The sequence below is a fragment of the Cervus canadensis genome, chromosome 27 (genome assembly GCF_019320065.1).
Source record: "Cervus canadensis isolate Bull #8, Minnesota chromosome 27, ASM1932006v1, whole genome shotgun sequence".
Lineage (NCBI taxonomy): Eukaryota > Metazoa > Chordata > Mammalia > Artiodactyla > Cervidae > Cervus > Cervus canadensis.
In genome coordinates, this window is record NC_057412.1 from 36,185,596 (window position 1) to 36,209,749 (window position 24,154).

Genomic DNA, 24,154 nt, shown 5'->3' on the forward strand with positions numbered 1-24,154 from the left:
CCATCCCCCCAAAAGAAAGATGAGTATGGCAAAGAAAAATATTTTAAGGGTACAAACCTCCATTATAAGATGAATAAATATTAGGAATGCAATGTACACGGGAATGAATGGTGACAAGAGCCAGTAACACTGTATTGTATATTTGAAAGTTACTAAGAGGAAAGATGTTAAAGGTTCTTATCTCACACACACACACAGACACACAACACACACAAAACTGTAGCTATGTAAGTTGATGGCTGTGTCAACTAACCATATTGTGGTAATCATTTAGCAACATATACATATACCAAATCATAATATTATATTTCTTAAACTTATTCTATGTTCTATGTCAGTTATATAATAAAATAAAACTGAAAAAAAAAACAAAAAAAATAGCCTGTAATATTATGTCAAATTGTATGAATCACAGGTTTTAGTGAATGAAAATTTCCTTTTGTGAACAGCTAATTTTATCTTCCATCTGACCTTCCTACTGACCAAGTAGGAGATTCTTGGCTAGTTAGGGTGTCAATGACTGTTGAACACATGGCCAGGTGGACTTAACTTCTTTCCTTTCTCTTTCTCATTGGCATTTGCAGCATATTTAGGGTAATAGCTGGATATGGGACTGGTCATCCAGGAGGAAATAGTGAAGCTGCCAACTCTCTTTTCTTTACTATAGCAGATTTATTTTTCATTAAATTTTTTTCAAGAGAGATCCACAGCTCAGAAGACAAAATTTGACTTTATTTAACTAGTTAACAAAAAATACTTTTTTAAAATTATTACCAGATTTATGTCATACTTGGAGATAAATCTTTCTGTTTTGAATATAATTATTTTAAAGTAGCAAGCAGATTATTAAAGGACAACCAGCATACCCAGGGTTATTTGTGTTTTCATGCTGCAGTTGGTAGAGATGTTAAAAGAAAATAAGGAGACCTGACATATGATGGACGGCAAGGCAGTGCAGAGGTCCAGGTGGGCTCTGCTCAGTCTCTGGCTCAGAGCGGGCTGAAGACTCGTGAGTCTAAAGAGGAATATGTATGTGTTTCGCGTCATGTTTGCAAGGACAAGCAAATGGGACTGATCCTGGCAGTTCGCCCTAATTTGAAAAAGGCATATGCTGATGTCCTTTGGCCAACTCATACATGACAGATGTCTTTTCACCAGGTCAGACAAACAGAAAAGACACATAAAAGACAAACATAAAAGACACAATCCATGCTTCTACTAGACCCTGGCCTGAGCTCTCAAGCAAAAAGCATGTTTCAGCAGCAGACCATCTTCCTTCTTACCCTTACCCTGATATCCACCCATTTTCCTCATTTGTGCATTTGTTATTGATTATGTTACTGTTTTACAGTCCCTCTTTCACATGATGGAGCACTTTCATGTAACTCTTCAAATCACTTATATAACTTTAGATGTTGGCTCTGCTTATATTTAAATATAATCTTCCTTTTCTTTTGTTTTTTTCCATGATGACATTTTCTAGAGTGCCTGTTACGTAATGGGCATAGTGTTAGTTTGGGGATCACAGGTGAAAAGTAAAATAAGATCTTTATCTTTGTAAAGTTTAAAGTCTAGTAATCAGAACAAAAGGCAGTCAGATAATTAAAATATACTGAAATATCTTCTTTGTAAGGCAGTATTCAAAGTGCTATGAAGACACATAAGGCAAGCACCCACTGCGTACAAAGGGAGATTCCCCAGAGAAAGTGATTTCTGTTTTGTCTGAATGTTAAAGAAACCTTAACCAGATGGAGTTGGAAGAGAAGGGAGAATTCCAGGTAGAAAGAACAAGCATAAAACGTGTATCAAGAGAAAATACCCTCAATATTGATCTTCAGAAACAGAAGAAACACAACAGTTGAGGCTAGAATATAAGCAGAGGAGAGATTTGAAACTCCTGTAATGCCAAAGCAATGCCACAATATGAGTTATTTTTAACTTGCAGGATGATATGATTAGAATTTTAGTTTGAGAGGCAATGTACAAACAAAAACTAGTATCTAGCAATATGGTGCGGGAGTCCACAGTCTTAATGCTCACTACAGTGCAAAATTTCAGTTTACTTGGCTGAAATCTTAATGAAAGTCTTAATGTAACATACCTCATAGGACTGTTTTGAAGATTCCATTAGTAAATACATATAGAAAACTTAAAATATGTTTTGAAAATAGTAAACACTAAATAAATGATTATTTTGTTACCATTATTATTATTATTTAGTACAAGACCATTACTTTGGTTGCACTGTAGGAGATATATCAAAGATGTATGGTATGAATGGACAGGAAAAAAATGTAAGAAGTTATTATAGCAGTCCAGCAATAAATGATTTGTTGTTATTTAGTCACTAAATCATGTCTGACTCTTTGTGATCCCACCAAATGCAGCATGCCAGGCTCCCCAGTCTTCTGCTATCTGCTAAAGTTTGCTCAAATTCATGTCCACTAAATTAGAACATAGGGACAGGGGAATGTATGGAAGAAGATACATTTCAGAGGCTTGGCATATAGAATAAACAATTCTCAGTGGCTGACTGGATGTAAGGGTGAGGTAAAAGAGATTATGGATGACAGAGGTAACAAGGGACATTTGGAAAAGATAGAGTGTCTGAAAGTGGCAGCACTGAACATCCACAATATACAGAAACTTCTGCTAATTAACTGAAAAATGACAAGAAAACCAATAGCAACACTAACAAAGTTAGGAACAGGCAGTTTAAATATGCGACACATCACTTCACATTATTAAAATATCAAATTCAGGAAAGTTGGGGAAAAAAAAACAAAACAAAAGAGATGTCGGGCACCAGAATATTTTGCCCCATCTTTCAAATTTTGGAATAAGATGACGATAAAAATCAGACTGTCTACAGATATAGAGCCCAATAAAATTTGGAATCAGGCTCATGAAGGACATATATGGCTATGTTCTTTATAACATTAGCTTTTGGAGGGGAAAATTAAGCATCAACACTTACACTGATAGATTAATTACACTATTATATGTATACTCTGCTATTGTCTCTGCCTCTGAGAGCCATTCGGAGCAGCTGCTGGCCCATCACCCATAAGGCACTGCGCCAGGACCCGGGCGGTGGGGAGCCCCTTGAGAGTGTGTGGCCCCATCGTGGAGGCCTGCGCTGCGCACCTCGCGGCGGGAGCGGTAGGCCAGAGGCTCCAGACCCCGGGGACAATGGCTGGCAGTCACCTCAGCCTCAGGGCCATGGGAGGAGCAGTTGAGGTGGGACTCCCTGGGCGGCGGGGCCTCCCATGTGCTCTGGGTAAAGGTCTCCTGACTGACTAAGCCCAGTGTCTGTGCTGAGGGGCAGCTTCTGGGGGATCCTGCGCAGGGGGATGGGGCTGGGTGATGGGCCCACCCTCAGGCTGGCCAGCTGTGGCCCAGGACCAGGAGGTGAGACGAAGTCAAGACAGACAGAGGGAGCCGAGATGGCAGAGTCCGTGTTTCCGTGTGTTCCAGGGGGCCATGGGGGCCCTGGGGGCCGCAGGGAGGGTGGGCAGCTTCATGTTGTGCCACAGAAGTCCAGGAAGGTGGCCGCCTAGAAAGTGCCGATCTGGGGGAGGGCTGCAGGCAGTCAGGGTCCGCCGAGTCTGGCCTACAACCCTTCCCATCTGGCAGAAAGCGAAGAAGAACTAAAGAGCTTCTTGGTGAAAGAGGAGAGTGAAAAAGTTGGCTTAAAACTCAACATTCAAAAAAGGAAGATCATAGCATCCGGCTCCATCACTTCATGGCAGATGGATGGGGAAACAATGACAACAGGGACAGACTTTATTTTCTTGGGCTTCAAAATTGCTGCAGATGGTGACTGCAGCCATGAAATTAAAAGAGGCTTGCTCCTTGGAAGAAAAGCTATGACCAACATAGACAGCATATTAAAAAGGAGAGACATTACTTTGCCAACAGGTCCGTCTAGTCAAAGCTATGGTTTTTCCAGTAGGCATGTATGGATGTGAGAGTTGGATCATAAAGATAGCTGAACACTGAAGAATTGATGCTTTTGAACTGTGGTGTTAGAGAAGACTTTTGAGAGTCCCTTGGACTGCAACGAGATCCAACCAATCAATCCTAAAGGAACTCAGTGCTGAATATTCATTGGAAGGACTGATGCTGAAGCTAAAACTCTGATACTTTGGCTACCTGATGCAAAGAACTGACTCACTGGAAAAGACCCTAATGCTGGGAAAGATTGAAGGCAGGAGAAGGGGATGGCACAGGATGAGATGGCTGGATGGCATCACCGACTCGATGGACATGAGTTTGAGTAAGCTCCGGGAGTTGGTGATGGACAAGGAAGACTGGCTTGCTGCAGTCCATGGGGTTGCAAAGAGTCTGAGATGACTGAGCGACTGAACTGAACTGATTGGCCTCACTAATGATGTACTGCCATTATATGTATCTATTGCTGATCCTTGCTGTGACTTCATTTCCTTCTTTGGGAGGAGTCTGTTGCTTTGCTACCTTAACATCAGAATGGGTCTGTGATTTGTTGTTTTGGCCAAGGAAATGAAAGCAGAAATGACAGTCTGCCAATTCTGAGCAAAAACTTTAACAGTCATTTGGCAGTTTCAGCAGCTCCCTGGGGTTGATCGTTTTGATTTCATTCCAGGATATAGACATTACATAGCAGATCTGTGAAAAAACCCTGCAGATCCTGGAGATTTCAAGCAACAATGTGAGTAAGAAATGCACAGATACTGTTCTAAGCCACTGGTGTCATTTTGATTATTTGTTTAGTGACTGATAGTCTCTACCTCTTGTAAACTCCTGATTGTTAGAAAACATTTTACTCATCTTTAACTTTTCAATGATCACCATCCCATGAAAGAGAAATCTCTAAAAATGTCACTTCTCAGCAGCTTCTGCATTATAGCTGTTGTGTCTCTCTTCTCTCTTGGCTCTTCTATTACGCTTTCGTTAATGCGGGAGTGACGACTGTGTGATGGGTATAGAGCCATTCTTGGCCCACACCCATGGCAAAGCATTTGTCTATCACAGCATGCTTTCCCTCAAATCACAGAGGTCTGGAAATACTTTAAATTCAGTGTACTTGGAAGAAACTACCAGTGAATTAGACTTGGTACTATTTGAAATCTATTTGTTATCTCTGGTCTAGGGAAGAGGTAATGGGCTTGAGATTTGAGGACAGCACTGCTCTTATCTATCTCACTTAAACTTCCTGGACTTTGCAAAATTAATTTGAAAAGTTTCTTATAATTTCAGTCAATTTTAGCATATTTCAAAATATATAAATTCAAGTTATCTTTCTTATTTTCAATTAAATTTTGTGCTTATTTTTAGTTCAAATTTCACTTTAAATTTTAATATCCATTATTGTGATACTTAAGTCATTTTTTGTGGCAAAAATGTTTGAAAGTCTAAATTACAGTAGAGAAATGAAAACTGTTATTTTTAAATAATGAGTTTGTGATAGCTATTCTAATGATACTTTTCACTTCTTGCCCTGCATTTACATCATAATAAATATTATTAAAATTGGAGCTTGTAAACACTCAAGGTAATTTAAAATACAGTTTTTAAAAATAGAAAAGAAAGCACAATCAGGTTTTTGAATCACTAATTCAAGCACTGTTTTCTTGATTAGAACTTAAGCATATTTTACTATATTAAGAAAACAAAAGGACACTTTAGTGTTTTATTTGGATATGTATTTGAGCATTCAAATAGAACTATAAAGCTGTTTCAATTTTGGTTAGTGAAGAAGCTCCTCTTCTCTGCCAATTTAATGAATGGAAACCAAGAAGCATCCAAAGGGTAACAAAGATTGAGTCTTACAACCAAAACTCTATTAATGGTTTAAAATCAAAAGACCTTCAGACTTCCTGAGATTTAAGAAGTTTTTGTGCTAATTCTCTTAAGTTTCAGAAACCTTTTAAAACTCTTAAATGACTCTTCTAGAGAAATTTAAAAAATAAACCCCTGCTTTTAAAACACAAATATGTTTAAATCTTGTACATACATACAAATTATTTTCATCCTACATTTATATTTTCCTTCTTCAAACACATTATTTCTTTAATCTCATTTCCAAATGAGTGTCCATTTTTCCTTAATATACTCAGAGGTCATGTAATAATTCTTTAGGAGAAAGATATAATTAGATAGGTGGCTACCAACATTTTTGCTCACGTTACAGTAATTAAATGCTTACGTTACTGATGCTATTGATTAATCAATATTGATTATTTTGAATGCCTCCCTGTGGCAATTGATGATGAAATAAATTTTAAAAAATGTATATTCTAATAAGCTTATTTTGATTAAGAGAGATATTTACAGAAGCCAAGGACTTTTGCCAATCAACCACTTCAGGGTACACACTAGCCAGTTACCATCTTTCTGGAACTCTCACTGGTTGAACCACTTATCTTTTGCCCTTATATCACCCACTGGCCAGACACCAGACAACTCAAAACAGTCTCTACATCCCTGAACACACTGAAATTTATTCAGAAGAAGCCTATCATAAATCTGCTTACCCTCTCTTCCCTTGCTTTTCCTGTGGAAGCCATGACAAAGACTCTTGCCCTGCTTCCTGCTTGCACCTTCTGCCTCTTCTTCTATCCTGGTGCTTCCTCATGTGGTCCTGCACGCTGTGGTGTACCCCCTTCTCCAAGAAACAGAGGAGCAAGCTCTCTTTTCAGTAGCAATAATCTTATGTTGGCCTCACCATACCTGAATAATAGCAAATTATAATAAATACCATATTCTAAAACATACGTATGTATATATACATATGTATGTCAGTAGTACGCATGTGTGTATTTTATGCTGAGAGGGTTTTATTGTACAATTCAACCACTGTGACCCTCTCTTCCATTAGTTAATAACACTGGTATATGTTTAAGAAACAACATAATCTACTAAATATATCAGTTAATTCGTTTTGTGATTTTTGACCTTCCAAAATATCAGTAAACTCCATTGACAATGATTTGAAATAGTTTGTAGATTTTATACACATGGCATGTTTCAGATGCAATTGATCCTTTTAAAATAAAAATATGATTACCAAAACATGCTTCTCAGTAAATATAAAGATTACTTTTTATGAAAAAGCCTTGCAAACAAGAAGAAAGTAAATGATATGAAATTCTTTTCTCAAAAGATTACACTATGCCACTAAGGATTAAGATGAAAATTGAGTTTAGTGATCAAGTTTCTATCATATATATATATATGTGTGTGTGTATATATATATATACATATATATATATATGTTAATGTGCTTACTCACTTCAGTCATTTCAGACTCTTTGAGACCCCATGGACTATTGCCCACCAGGCTCTTCTGTCCATAGGATTGTCTAGGCAAGAATGCTGGAGTAGTTGCCAATTTCTAACCAGGGATCGAATCTACATCTCTTGCGTTTCCTGCATTGGCAGGTGGATTCTTTACCAGCAGCACCACCATGAGTCCTGACATACAGACCATAGCACCATATGTCAGAAACATCCTTGGTAATCAGGTAGGCAAGATATCTTCAGAGACCAGAGGACTCATCAGAGAGTATTTCTTTCTTGATTCACCAATGCAATCTTCTCTCTCTTCTGGTTCCACAGGTCACATAAACTGTGCTCACCTCTGCCCCCCTCCTCCTCATGCTGATGTCATGTGGAACAAAGTGATTAAATTTTCCATGTGTATTTTCATAGCAGAGCATATTTTAGAGTTCCTTACACTGTTTTGATATGAACAATTCATTTTGATTCCTGTTTCCTGCATAAGGAATTTCACTCATTTTCAGGGGAGAAAATTTATCTATCTACACTGTGAGAGTAACTACAGATTGAGAAGACATAAACCAAATAACAATGCAGTTTAAGTCTGTGGTTGTTAAGGGGAAGTGAGAGAATGTACTCCAATTCTTCATCATCTTAATGATATCTTACAATTATATGATAATTTTAGAAATCTTATAAACAATGGAGAACATGAAAAAAGACATGAAGTCATAGGAAGAGAAAACATAATGGCATTGGAAAAAACTGGATGCTTTGAGATTTGCTAGAGGTCAAACAAGACATGATCTTCCTTAAAAGCACAATGCAACACAATCAGATAAGTTTATAAAATTGCTGCATGTTTATATAAATCTAATTTTCTGTCTTTTCCAGTCAAAATAAAAAATAGACTTTTATTTTTTCTACTTTGTCTTTTCTAGTTTTGTTCTATGTTTGTTTACTTTTCGTTTCAATAGATTTTATATATACTAGAAAATAATTCTATATATCTATGAAACATATAAAGTTAATAGAAATTTTATGAAGCATTAAAAATGTGAATATTAACATTATCAATTGACATAAATCAAATATCTGCTGATTTTAATTACGCTTTGATTAGCTTGAATTTTCAGAATATCAGTGGCTTAGGTCAATAATGAAAGCAATAAAATTGTCAGTGTTAATCTTGGGACCAATGACTCAGTGGGAATAAAAATGTTGTCACTTTCACATGTCAGTGTTAGTTAATGTACTGATGACGGATCAATGAGAGAGACAACATTACCCTGCACTTTATTAAACCTATAGTGTTTTTCTTGCAGAGTGATTAATATGTAGTCATTGTTACATGCTACTCAGTTAATAACAATAGATTTCTTAAAAAGGACAGGAAAACGTTATGCATTCTCCACATAATTTCTCAAATTATTGTGAATAAACTATTCAAACATACATTAACAATTTGAAAATAAGATACTATGGAAAACTAGGTAAATTTATGGAAAAACTGTGTGTGTGTGTGTGTGTGTGTGTGTGTATGAATTTGAACTGCAATGACAGAGGGATGTAAAAGAAGAGAGAAAGTCCCTTATATGTAAGCCTGTCTGTAGATTTGAATTCTTTATTAAACATTATCAAAATAATATGATCAATGATGCAATCTCATCATTATCAAAACAGGAGTGCTCATCAAAACACTGTTTATTTCCATTTATTTTTTAAGTATAATGAGCTAATCTGCCTGCCAGAGAAGGAAATTCAAGTGTCACTGGTTCGATTCCTGGGGCAGGAAGATCCCCTGGAGTAGGGAATGGCTACCCACTCCAGTATTATTCCCTGGAAAATCCCGTGGACAGGGTAGTCTGGTGGGCTACAGTCCTTGGCATTGCCAAGAATTGGACTGAACAGCTGTGCACTATAATGGGCTAATAGTCAGAGCAGAGTTTTAATCAAAAGATTATGAGTTAAAAGGAAATTAAAAACAATGTCAATTTTTCTCCATTTGAAACTTATCTGAATGTTAGTAATCTATAAAATATGCTCTCTAGAATGATATTTAAATGTAATATTCAAGAACTATTTAGAATATGTGTTGCAATTTGCTAACAAAGTTCAAAGCAGTGATTTCCTTCAGAAAGGGAGGTTAACTATAATTCATTATTGTTGTTTCATTAGTTATAAATTGATTTTCCTTTATTTATTACTCAAAATTTGCATTAAAAATTACACTATTGAATGGAATTATCAATAGTGTGAAGATATTATTCTCCTTTTACTGACATAAGCTGTATCATCTGTAGATTGGAGGGAGAGTGTGGCTTCAGATATAGGATCACAGTTTCTGGAGCTGGATGCCCTACCTTCTTCAAATCCTTAATTCTACCATTCACCCTATGAAATTCTTAATTCAAACCAGTCAATCCTGAAGGAAATCAGTCCTGAATACTCATTGGAAGGACTCATGCTGAAGATGAAGTTCCAATATGTTGCCTACCTGATGTGAATAACTGACTCATTGGAAAAGGCCCTGATGCTCAAAGAGTCAATTCCTAGGCAGGTTGATAAGAAGTCTGGTGGTCCCCGAGAAGAGAGGGATCTGGGGTTCTTGAGGAGGAGGAAAGGACCAACTTTTTTTTTTTCCCTCTACATTTCTTAGGTTTAGTCACATAAAACATTTTTTTCTTTAAGCACAGAACTGATGATTACACAAGAAACAACTGTTTAAACTCTGTACTAAGGATTATATGACAACAATGTATCCTGCTTGAGGACAGTTTCTCCTTCCTGAAAACCTTCTGACTAGTCCTGATATTTTAGAATGTACATTGTGGGAGTGAGTCTGGTAGGATCTTTCTATTGTTAAACTCTAATCCTGCTATCCTAAAATGTAAATTGTGGGAGTGGGTCTGGTAAAATTTTTACAACCTTGAGATATTCTTTTGATTTATTGTAATAACTAATTTAAAAAGTATATACCTCCATTGCTAACACTAGAAAGGGGAGCACTCTGCATCCCACTTCTGATGTCTATGTCAGAAGCTTTCTCTGTCCCTTTTCTTACTTTAATATAACTCTGCTACACACAACCTCTTGAGTGATCAAGTCTACTCTCTGGTCCCAAAGCTAAATCTTCTTCTTTGGAGATCATGAATCCAGCATCATTCACTGAAAGCTAACAGTGCTGGGAAAGATTGAAGGCAGGATAAGTTAATGACAGAGGATGAGATGGTTGGAGGGCATCACCGACTCGATGGACATGAGTTTGAGCAAGCTCTGGGAGTTGATGATGGACATGGAAACCTGGCGTGCTGCAACCCATGGGGTTGCAAAGAGTTGGACATGACTGAGTGACTGAACTGAACTGAACCATTCACTCTATGCGTCTAACCTTGTGTGAATTAATTGACTTCTCTGAAAAAATTGTTACTTCTATTTAAAAGGCAAATATAGTTTTAATGATGAATTGGCATCTGAAAGCACTTAGACCATAACTGGGGGCAAGAAGAGCATTGAGGAACTGTTAGATCTTGCCATATGCACTCTGAATAAAATTCTACTTGCCAAATCCAGAGGTTCAGCATTAACAGAGTGAAGTAGACCTTCAAAATGTCATTGAATTTCTCCACTGTCAGTGTTATATCTTCCTTTCCTTGTTATTCTCCAGGATTTCTGTTACAACGTAGTGAACTCAATATCAAACCGTGGATAAGAATGGGCATATAATAATTGCTGAAAGGCTATAATATTGGAAAACTATATAAAGAAAAAAAAATATCTCTTGACAATAAATGTCAGCACAAAACCATACAGTATTAGATATGTTTTTACACCTTGACAAGTTTCTCTACTCAAACTAATTTCCAATAATCTCAGTTATCATTTATCATTGATAGATGATATAATCATGTTCCTAGTTGCCAGTTATGAAACTTCTTTGAGGTGACTTTTTAAATTTGATAGAGGAACAAGCTGATCTTCTACCACAAATTTGTAATGGAAGTGATTAACAGAAACAATTGAGATGTTTATTCATGTTGATAAATAACAGTGGACTCTAAAATACATATGCTGTGAAACCTATGTACAGGTTTCACTTTGACCATGAGGATGCGAATTGCTTAATTAATTTTAGTATACTGAAGATTGAAACTTTATTCATGGATCTGGAGTAGAATGCCCATATATCGTTAATACATGATCCCTGAATAATCTGTATTATAAAAACTGTATATCAAAGCATACTTTATCTTTTAACTTCTTAACATTTGAAGCATTTGTGATCACTGATAAAAATTCTTCTTTTCATAAGAGACTGATATTATATTAATAGATAAGTATATAGATATTTTTTCTTAGATAAGAAGTTTACTGGCAAATGAGAAATTCATAACTTTAGTAAGTGTAGAAAGACACATTTTGATAAACTTAGTTATAAATGGAGTTGACTATGAGAAATCAAATTTAGCCATTTAGAGAATGAGAAATATGATCTTTATCAATGAAAAATGATTTATGTTATTGGGCACTATTTTAAACCATATAAAATGCAGTTGTTTCTCCTTTTTGTTTTTTTGAGCTGAAAATATCTTTTATTTTATTTATTTTTTTTCATTTTTTTCCCCTTTATTTATTTATTTATTTTTTCAGTGGGTTTTGTCATACATTGATATGAATCAGCCATACATTTACACGTATTCCCAATCCCGATCCCCCCTCCCACCTCCCTCTCCACCCGATTCCTCTGGGTCTTCCCAGTGCACCAGGCCCGAGCACTTGTCTCATGCATCCAACCTGGGCTGGTGATCTGTTTCACCATAGATAATATACATGCTGTTCTTTTGAAACATCCCACCCTCACCTTCTCCCACAGAGTTCAAAAGTCTGTTCTGTATTTCTGTGTCTCTTTTTCTGTTTTGCATATAGGGTTATCGTTACCATCTTTCTAAATTCCATATATATGTGTTAGTATGCTGTAATGTTCTTTATCTTTCTGGCTTACTTCACTCTGTATAATGGGCTCCAGTTTCATCCATCTCATTAGAACTGGTTCAAATGAATTCTTTTTAATGGCTGAGTAATATTCCATGGTGTATATGTACCACAGCTTCCTTATCCATTCATCTGCTGATGGGCATCTAGGTTGCTTCCATGTCCTGGCTATTATAAACAGTGCTGCGATGAACATTGGGGTGCACGTGTCTCTTTCAGATCTGGTTTCCTCAGTGTGTATGCCCAGAAGTGGGATTACTGGGTCATATGGCAGCTCTATTTCCAGTTTTTTAAGAAATCTCCACACTGTTCTCATAGCGGCTGTACTAGTTTGCATTCCCACCAACAGTATAAGAGGGTTCCCTTTTCTCCACACCCTCTCCAGCATTTATTGCTTGTAGACTTTTGGATAGCAGCCATCCTGACTGGCGTGTAATGGTACCTCATTGTGGTTTTGATTTGCATTTCTCTGATAATGAGTGATGTTGAGCATCTTTTCATGTGTTTGTTAGCCATCTGTATGTCTTCTTTGGAGAAATGTCTGTTTAGTTCTTTGGCCCATTTTTTGATTGGGTCATTTATTTTTCTGGAATTGAGCTTCAGGAGTTGCTTGTATATTTTTGAGATTAATCCTTTGTCTGTTGCTTCATTTGCTATTATTTTCTCCCAATCTGAGGGCTGTCTTTTCACCTTACTTATAGTTTCCTTTGTTGTGCAAAAGCTTTTAAGTTTCATTAGGTCCCATTTGTTTATTTTTGCTTTTATTTCCAATATTCTGGGAGGTGGGTCATAGAGGATCTTGCTGTGATTCATGTCGGAGAGTGTTTTGCCTATGTTCTCCTCTAGGAGTTTTATAGTTTCTGGTCTTACATTTAGATCTTTAATCCATTTTGAGTTTATTCTTGTGTATGGTGTTAGAAAGTGTTCTAGTTTCATTCTTTTACAAGTGGTTGACCAGCTTTCCCAGCACCACTAGGCTAATTACTTTACAATACTGTAGTGGTTTTTGTCATACATTGACATGAATCAGCCATGGATTTACATGTATTCCCCATCCCAATCCCCGCTCCCTCTCCTTTATTTTAACAAGACATACATAAAGCATTGGTCTAGAGGAAGAAAATTCAAAGAAATTCCAGAAAAAAGGTGTAAGATGACTAAATTTTAGGAAAATTTCCTTACAAAGATGAGGGATGTCTAGGCTAGTCTAATCAGTGATGGTAACTCCTCAGAATTATTTAATTAGCCTTTTTAGTTTTCATTAAAAATCATTCTTTGCCTCCACAAAGAAAACCCAAAGTGGAGCCTGACCTAAAGTGAAGCTCCTATGACTAATTTTGGTATGATTAGTATTTCTGAAATCAGTTGTTACTGAGATATTGTTTTTATATCCTCCTGTGCTGATACTCTTAAAATATATGCAATATTTCATGACTATGTCATGACTCATTAAATTATTCAATAATGTTTTACCCAACATATTTTAAGACTCTAGGCACTGAAACTCTGAAGATATCTAAGGTACAGCCTTTGTTTAAGGAGCTAACAATCTAACAAGGAGACATTTATGTGAAAAATTGCAACATAATATAATAACAAGCTTTGAAATAGATATATGTCTAAGATGTTAAAATTGCACAGAGAAGGCATCTCATTAGGTTGAGAGAAAAGTCAAAGAATTCATCCTATAATGTCAGATTGACATTATAGTTGTGTCATAAAACTTGAGGAAATTTAAGCCAGGCAAATAGCAGGCAAAAAATACTGCTGTGAAAGATGAGAAACAGAAAATTTATTTAAAATATTATAAACTTTGTAGTCCACTGCAACTAACATAAGAGGGAGAGTTGAGTCTGATAGGAGTTTAAGCTAAAGCAGTAGGAAAAATCACGAAGAGCTTTTGTATGATGTACTAATAAATTTGGTTATTCAGTTCAGTTCAGTTGCTCAGGAACATCCGACTTTTTGTGACCTCATGCGCTGCAGCATGCCAGGCTTCCCTGTCCATTAACAACTCCTGGAGCTTGCTCAAACTCATGTCCATCAAGTCTGTGATGCCATCCAACCATCTCATCCTCTGTCGTCCCTTTCTCCTCCTGCCTTCAATCTTTGCCAGCATCAGGATCTTTTCTAAGGAGTCAGGCATCAGGTGGCCAAAGTATTGGAGTTTCAGCTTCAGTGTCAGTCCTTCCAATGAATATTCAGGACTGATTTCCTTTGGGATTCACTGGTTTGATCTCCTTGCAGTCCAAGGGACTCTCAAGAGCCTTATAAACACGACAGTCCAATAGCATCAATTGTTTGGCGTTCAGCTTTCTTTATAGTCCAACTCTCACATCCATACATGACCACTGGAAAAACCATAGCCTTGACTAGATGGGCCTTTGTTGACAAAGTAATGTCTCTGCCTTTTAATATGCTATCTAGGTTGGTCATAGCTTTTCTTCCAAGGAGCAAGCTTCTTTTAATTTCATGGCTGCAGTCATCATCTGCACTGATTTTGGAGCCCCCCCCTAAAAAAAATAAAGTCTGTCACTGTTTCCACTGTTTCCCCATCTATTTGCCATAAAGTGATGGGACTGGATGATCTTCATTTTTTGAATGTTGAGTTTTAAGCCACCTTTTTCACTCTTGTTTCACTTTCATCAAAAGGCTCTTTAGTTCCTCCTAACCTTCTGCCGTAACAGTAGCATTATCTCCATATCTGAGGTTGTTGATATTTCTCCCAGGAATCTTGATTCCAGCTTGTGCTTAATCCAGCCTGGCATTTCTCATGATGTACTCTGCATATAAGTTAAATAATCAGGGTGACAATAAACAGCCTTGATGTACTCTTTTCCCTATTTGGAACCAGTCTGTTGTTCCATGTCTGGTTCTAACTCTTGCTTCTTGATCCACATACAGATTTCTCAGGAGGCAGGTGAGGTGGTCTGGTATTCCCATTTCTTGAAGTATTTTCCACAGTTTGTTGTGATCTACACAGTCAAAGACTTTGGTGTAGTCAATAAAGCAGAAATAGATGTTTTTCTGGAATTCTCTTGCTTTTTCTATGATACAATGTTGGCAATTTGATCTCTGGTTTTCTGCCTTTGGTTATTTCCATGGAATAATAAAAGATTTTAAACAGTTAAGAGAAAAGTTCACATTTTTGATATGGGAAAGAAAAACAAAATCATCTGGAGAATAGATCAAGGTTGAAAAATAGGTACAAATAGCTTTTTTTTTCTGTCCTATTTCTAAATTCTGGCACAGTTGTCAGGTATCTGCCTCCAATAAAGGAAACACAAGAGATGCAGGTTTGATCCCTGGGTCAGGAAGATCCCCTGGAGTAGGTAATAGCAACCTACTTTGGTATTCTTACCTGGAAAATGCCATGGACAGAGGAGCTTGGCAGGTTACAGTCCATGGGTCACAAAGAATTGGACATGACTGAGCAGTCACACATGCACATGCTCAATCCCTAACTTCGTTGGATTAAAAAAGTATTTCAAAATGAATGAGTCTATTATGCCACTAGGGAAATGACAGTATGTCACCAGGAAACTATAGTCCTGAAAGATAAAGTGCTGACGGGAATAGTTTTATATGGAAGTATAATTAGAAATAGCTACAGAACAAAGTGACTGTAAGTAACCATTAGATGAGAATGTTCCAACCTTAGGTCAACCTACAGGGCAAGCTGGAGAGAGTCCTTGATCACATTTAAGGATTATTCATTAGGAAGAGCATCAACGCCACTTAATGTTCTCTCCTCACTCCTTGGTTGCTGAAAGTAACAGACAATAAATATTAGTACCTTCTTTCAGACCCTACAGCTGTGAATTGGGTATAAATCATGGACAGGCAGACTATTTCCACTACTCAAGTACTGACTCAGGGAATGAATAGTGTTTTCAAACATTCGACACACCACTTTTTCCAAAGTAGTGGGGCAGACTGTTTTAAACAAATGGTGTTTGCATGCCTGCTCAATCGTTTCAGTCATGTCCAACTCTTTGCGACCCTGTGGACTGTAGCCTATGAGGTTTCTCTGTCCATGGGATTCTCCAGGCAAGAATACTGGAGTGGGTTGCCATGCCCTTCTCCAGGGGATATCCCTGACCCAGGAATCTAACCTGCATCTCCAGCATTGCAGGTAGATTCTTTACCAGCTGAGTCACCAGGAAGCCCCAAGCAAATGGTAATTACAACAAATAAAAGCTGAGAGAAAAATTTAAATTCAAATGAACACAGCTAATCATTGATCCCCTAGTATTTAAAGAAAAAGCAAAACAGTGAAACAGAGGCATAATGCTCATCCACAGTGTAGAGGGTATTAAAAAAATTATCCACTGATTTTTAAAATAAAAAATTTATTATTATTATTATACCTGGTTGATTATTGTTATTATTTTGCCTTGCACATCTCAAACTATTAAGCCATTAAGATAACAAATATATTACTTCAGCTGAGAAAAAATGTTACTGTGAAGTTTTTAATTTTTAAATTAATAGATTAATTAATTATTAATTTTTTTTAAAAGCAAGTAAATTTTTAAATTGTCTTAGATTTTAGTTCAGTTCAGTTGCTCAGTCTTGTCCGACTCTTTGTGACCCCATGGACTGCAGCACACCAGGCCTCCCTGTCCATTGCCAACTCCTGGAGTTTACTCAAACTCATGTCTATTGAGTCAGTGATGCCATCCAACCATCTCATCCTCCGTCATCGCCTTCTCCTGCCTTCAGTCTTTCCCAGCATTAGGGTCTTTCCAAATGAGTCAGTTCCTTGCATCAGGTGGCCAAAGTATTGTAGTTTCAGCATCAGTCCTTCCAATGAATATTCAGGACTGATTTCCTTTAGGAGGGACTGCTTTAAGTAGTGAAGGAAAAGAGTAATATATATCAGCATGCCAAATGATGGAAGATTCAGAAAGCTTCTTTTCTTATTGAGAAGTCACATGGGGTGTGACACAGGAAATTCCTGTTGTCTGGAGAAAGGTATTTTTTTGCTTGGTGTAGGGATGAGCGATTCTGAAAAAAATTAGAAGTTTTAGAATACGATGAAAAATTGTTAAATTCAGAGAAGGGAACAAGGAACCCCACCCTGTAGAATCTTGCTCAAGAAAAGAAAAAAATCTGTTGTGAAAACATAGAAACTTGAGACGTTTTGAGGAATAATCTGAAAGGTGAGGGGGCCTGCGCCTAGTGGCTCACTTTAACTAGAAGGACTGAGTGACTCGCCAAGAACCCTGCAGCAGCACAAGGGAGGGAAAAAGAGCAGAAATAGCGCACATCACGGTACAGGTGAGAGAAAGCCTGGGTAGCACCTCCTGTCCTCCAAAACACGTAAAGTTGCACCTTTCTGCAGGTGTGAATCACAGCATAAAAATTTAAAATCTGCTCCTCAGACTTACATGTGTTCATCCAATAAGGTATTTGGCAAAAGGCAGGTGACAGTTGTGGGACATAGTTTCAAATTTCCTGAGGAATTCCATCTGAACAACCTGACAACTTGATGGTCAGAAAATAACTCAGTAAGCTTTCTTAGATTTAGTGTTTCCTTTTGTGAAATTAAAAAAAATATATATATATAATACTTTGTCTATTAATTATTAAATATGAATATAAATTATATATATTTAAAGTGCTTTAAATGGGACTTGGAACATTGTGTATACACTAAACAAAAGGAAGCTACCTTTGGTTACTTTGTCCCAGATACTATGTTTTGAGCAAACAATAAAATGATGTATAAAACCATAATCTCTGCTTTCCATCTCCTCTGCAAACTTCATTTTCCAGGACATCAGATGATTTTTCACTTGTTTTTGCTGAAACCATCTTGCTAAAGTGTCTCCCCAATTCTGACAAGCTATGCCCACTGCATGAAATCCATGTTTTGTGCAATAGAATGATATATTTAAATGTCACATCAGTCATGTTGCCTGCATGCGCCATACACTCCAATACCTTTCCATTGTCCTTATAAAATAATCTGAACTGCTTGCCTTGTGTACAAGGCTGCACTTGAACTAGAACTGCCCACTTCTCTGACCTCATTTTTCACCCTGAGTACTCACTCTCGTCCACTTTAATTCAGCCATATTGGTTTCCTTGCTATTCCTCACACTCCCAACCCTATTCATGATTCAGGGCCCCGATAAATTGATCTCTCATCCATCTATAATACTCTTTACCCTCATCATCATATGACTATTTCTTTCTATCACAAGGGTCCACAGCCCAAATCTCAATTCATCAGAAATGCTTTTCCTAATCAAAAAATCCAATACTACTTCCTTATTTTGTCTTTGAAACACTTTGTGTTATTTGTTTTCTTATTCTTACCTGTGTACTATATCTAGAATTTACATCAAGGAGAGCAGGGATATTTTCTCTCTGTCTTACTTCCACTGCTTAAAATAGAGCCGTACATATAGTAGGTGCCTAATTCATGATTGCAGACTCAATGAAATTGAATATAATTTCATATGAGTTGTTCTCCAGGAATTAAAGCAAACACCCATACTATTATTTGAGGAATACATGGAATGAGGACTTGTCAGATAATTACAAAAGAAGAGAACTCAGATACAGAAAATACCTCTTTAACCAGGAAAAGTAAAGTAATTTGCAACATTTCTATAAAATCCCTTTATCACTCCGTGTGAATTATGCATGGTTTTATTCATTCACAAGATTAATTTGGCAAAAATTTCCTGGGTGTATAGTACTTGCTAAGCATATATAAGTGATAATTTTTCCCAAAGAGAAATTTAGAATATATTTCCCAAATTTATAATATAACATAATAACTATTGGTTTATAGATGAAATAAGTCTCACATAATGTGGATGGGGAATGGAAAGGAAAGGAAATGTGGATGAGGAAGAAAGGAAGGTCTAGGACAGCACTGCTCAGTAAAAGTCAAAGATACAAGTCACATATGTAACTTTGTATTTTCTAGTGGCCACAGTAAAAAGAGTAAAAGAATTTAGAGAAATAATTAATAGAATTTAGCTACTATTTGTTACTAAGTTTTGAAGTCCAGTATGTATTTTACAATTGCAGCACATTTCAATCCAGACTAGACACATCCCAAATGCTCCTTAGACACACGAGGCTAACGGTCATTTTATCGCACAGGTTTGCCCAGAAGGAGATAGAATTTATTCCTTCTGTCTCACATGCAAAAGTGAGGCTTAACTTCCTTGAGTGCTGAAATGAGTTCAGTTTTTAGCAAATTCCAATTCCTTAAAGCTATGTTGTGTATGTAAAAATGAATGACAAAAGTAACAAGTGAATAAAGCGAATTGACAATGCAACACAAGATCATAGGATGTCCAGAAATGGTGAATTAATTGGCGTGGTACTATTAAACATGTATGATGAGAGAATAAGCACAAAAGGTAGATACAGCAGAAAGAAAATAAGAGGTTAAATATTCATGCTAAGGAGTTTGAAAAATCGTATCCTCAAACTTGGGAAGAATCTGCAACAGGAGATTTTGTATCTTGGAAGAGACAGAACAAATAAGAGGTTGTATGTATTTACATATATATGTATACACACACACACATATATACATATATATATATATATATACACAAACACACACACTTATATGTGTCTGTGTGTATAAAATCTATCTTTCATATGCATATATATATATATATATATTGAGAGAGATCTAGAGAGAGAGGAACCAAGAAAGGAAAAGAGAAAGGGAAAGGGAGAGGAAAATGGAAAGTTCTATTTCAGGGAGCTGACATGCAATTCTGAAGCCTGGCAAGTTCAAGATCTTCAAGGTAGGCTGCTACACTGGAGAGATGATAGAGATGTAGAGAATGTGTGGTGGAAAGAGAACTGAATCCACCTCAGTAACTGGTTTACTAATACCAAACATATAAATAGAAGCTACTATATAAATTTACATTGCAAGCTACTTATATTTTACAGAGCCTCTATAATTCATTTTTAAAAATTTCAATTTGGATAATTTTGATGCACAGAAAATTATAAAATCAAAATAATCAAAGTAGTATCTATATACTACCAAGTATGTAAAAGGTTGGGCTTGCCAGGTGGCACAGTAAAGAACCCACCTGCTAATGCAGGAGACACAGGAGATGTGGGTTTGATCCCTGGGTCGGGAAGATCTCCTGGAGTAGGAAGATCACTCCAGTATTTTTGCCTGGAAAATTCCATGGAGAGAGGTGCCTAGAAGCCTACAGTTCATGGGGTCACAATGAGTCAGACATGACTGAGTACACACACATATAAAGGTTATTAAATATTAGGACTGTGTCAATATTTTATAAAAGTAATTTACCCACCTCTTTCATGTGTTTTAAAAATTATATTTATTTCATTCCAACACTACTTGGCTTCTTTGTATAACACAGATCCAACCAGTTGCAACATGCAATCAATATACTTGCAGTTTCCAGATAGTTGTAGCAGAATTCATATGTCATTAGAAAATTTTAAAACAGGTTTGTTAATTGAGCTGGGGTCACAGAGTTGGACATGAGTGAGCAACTGAGCAGCAACAACAAATAGCAAAATTGAGCTGCAGGGATTCAATCTAGCCTGTAAAATAATGTGATGACCATGAGGCCAGTAATAGTTCATTTTTTGCCCACAACTTAAATAGTATTAGCTATTAACTTGAAAAAAAAAATGTGCTAACAAATAAAGTCCTGATACAAAGTTAACAATTAATGCTTTAAAAGATTTAACAGTTAACAAAGCCATAACAAAGCTTCTTTCCACTAAATATGTTAACAAAAATTAATTCCTTCCACAATTTATAGAATCATTGAAATAGTGACTTAGACTTTATTAAGTATACCCTGGGATTAATTTAGACACTTCTAGAAAATGTATTAATTTTTTTAGGCCTCTAGGATACCATTTGGTAAATTGATGTTTTACCATATTAAATGGCACCTAAATAATTACAGTACTATCTTGTCTCTTATCTTAACCCTGAACTTTTCAACTGTTAAAGACAAATATAGCCTAGGGTATTTTAAGTTGAAATATCAAATAAAAAGTTAATGGTGGGCAGAGGTTGATGGGTCCCTGAGAGTTAGGCAGGCTTCGCATTTCCTAATAACTCAGACAAGATGTATTGTCAAATCTCTGTGGAGCTGATTAGAAACATTTGCTTCACAGACACGTAAAGAAGATCCTCTTCCTACTTTAATCTTAGCCCTAAGCATTCTATGGTGTGAAATCTTCTAATTTCTACATAGTTGTAGCGGTTTCATCTTTTGAATATTTTATATTAAGTATATTTCAAAATTGTCTATTCTTCTATAATTATTTTAATTATTCCTTTTACTTTAATATGTTCTGTACTTTATTTTCTAAGTGATAGGTTAATGTTGTGACAACTTTGAACAACTCCCATCCCAACCCCCACCACTCGTTCTACTGACAATCACTGTTGTCTATTTAGTTTCCATTTCTCCAAATAATATCCTATGCCATCTAATGCACATTATATGGCTGCATACATATAAAATGTATTTATATACATGTACTCATTAGGATATGTGTTTATTGATGTGTATGGTATGTATGTTTATGTAAATATATCATAAACTTTGTATTTTTCCTTCATACAACTAAATGACATATCTTTATTAGTACACAGGCATTATATTCAATCCTTTTAGCAAAGCAAAAACTTTCATGAAGATAAACTATGTTTTCTTTCCCCATTACCTAATAGATGGATATTTAGATCAGTTGGATTCTCTTAGATGCTGCTTAAACAAACAGTAACAGGATTATCATCTCTCATGACAAGACATATGGAGATTGTGTGTTTTTAAAGATGGGTTCATCAGAAACACTGTTACTTTATCAAATTCCCAGATTACTTTCCATATCTATGCTTAGGCATCTTCATCATTTTGAAATTCCCCTCATGATCATAAAATATTGCAATTATGCCTGCCAACACTTCCTCACATAGCCACACTCATAGAGAATAGGAAGTTATTTACATAGGACCAAAGTTCATATCAAGTACCATTTTTCTGGAACATTTTAATGGTTAATTTTATGTGTCAACTTGACTGAACCAAGGGATGTCCAGAGAGCTAGCAAAACATTATTTTGGGGGTGTGTCTGTGTCTCTAGAAGAGAATAGAATTTGAGTTAGAATAATTATAATATGTCAAATTTGGTTCATCAGTTGTAACAAAATATCAGGATAGGGGTATCTAGAAGTCTCTGTACATTCTCCTCAATTTTTTGGTGTATAAAACTGCTCTAAAATGTGTTTAAAAAGCACACAGGTGATAAAGAGAGAGAGAAATTAGTTATCAAGTCATGGAAAGCTATGAGTACATGTGTGTTGAGTCACTTCAGTTGTATTAGACTCTTTGTGACCCTATGGACTGTAACCCCCCAGGTTCCTCTGTCCATGGGATTCTCCAGGCAAGAATACTGTAGTGAGTTGCCATGCCCTCCTCCAGGGGATCTTCCTGATCCAGGGATCAAACCCATCCGTGTCTCTTATATCTCCTGCCCTAGCAGGCGGGTTCTTTACCACTAGCACCACTTAGGAAGCTATGGAGAAACATTAAATGAATATTGATAGCTGGAAAAAGTTAATTTGAAAAGTCTGCATGTTGTGTGATTCCAACATATGGCATTCTAGAAAAGGCAATCTATGGAGGCAGTGAGAAGATGGTGGTTATCAAGGGTTTGAGGCAAGGATGGAGATAATAGGTAAAGTGATGATATCTTTAAGGCAAGGAAACTATTTTGTGCGAGGTTGTAATGGTGGATACATGTCCTTACATATTTGTCAAAACTCATAGAATGTATAGCACAAAGAGCAAAGCCGCAGCAAACTATAAACTTTGGGTGGTAATAATGTCTCAGAGCAGTTTCATCAGCTGTACCAGCCTAATGCAGGCTACTGATACTGGGGAGGTGGTAAGTGGGTGGAGACAGGAAGTATAAGGGAACTATCTGTGGTTGCCACTGATTTTTCTGCAAACCTTAAACCATTCTAAAAATTAAAATGTTATTTTTTTAAAAAAAGAAGAAAAGAAACCCTCATAAGTAAATAAAAAGCATTTCTGAAAGCTGTGATCAAAACAAAATGCTTGTAGAATATTCATTTCTTGAGGGCATGGATTCAGTGGAATAATGGCATAATTGAAAAGAACTGAAACTAGTATATGCAAAGAGAAGCAAAGCTTTCTTTTTTTCTAGCAGCCGTTCTTTCAAATTCCTATAATTAACAGGAAATACACCATGCAGAAAAGTGTAAAGGCAGAGGTTAATGTTTTTCCTTCTTATTATGGCTCTGTTGTTATGAAGATTAGGAAATAACATTGCCTGACCTCCAGTGAACTGTAACAGAAATATTGAAAGGAAGCACAGATTAAAAGACTATAATATTGAAATTCTAGAAAAACTAGAACAAATTGAACAAATACTAAGATTTTTAAGGAGTCAGCAACTTATCATTGTAATCATCAACAATTTTGAGAAACTATGAAAGTCAATTAGCTCCTGAAACCTAAAAGAAAGCATTTATACTGTGTTTTAGAAGAAAAATTTAAAGACAGATAGATAGATAAATAGAAAGAAATGTGGATAAAGATATAGATACTTACATAGACATAGAAATTGAAGATAGATTATTATCACATGGAATCTTGAGAAGAAATTGGAATACAATGTGAATCAAATTGCCATCATACAGGCAAACATAAGTAACTGGAGCAATCAGTCTCAGCGGTGTTCCCAAGTAAAGTGGTACTAACCTCAGTCAGTATCCTCTTCTGATAGATAATGAGGTCAAGTAGGCCAAGGGAAAGGATAGGGATGATTTGTATTGATTTCTTTACATTTTTGACCCTACACCTTATGAAATCATCGTTGACAAGCT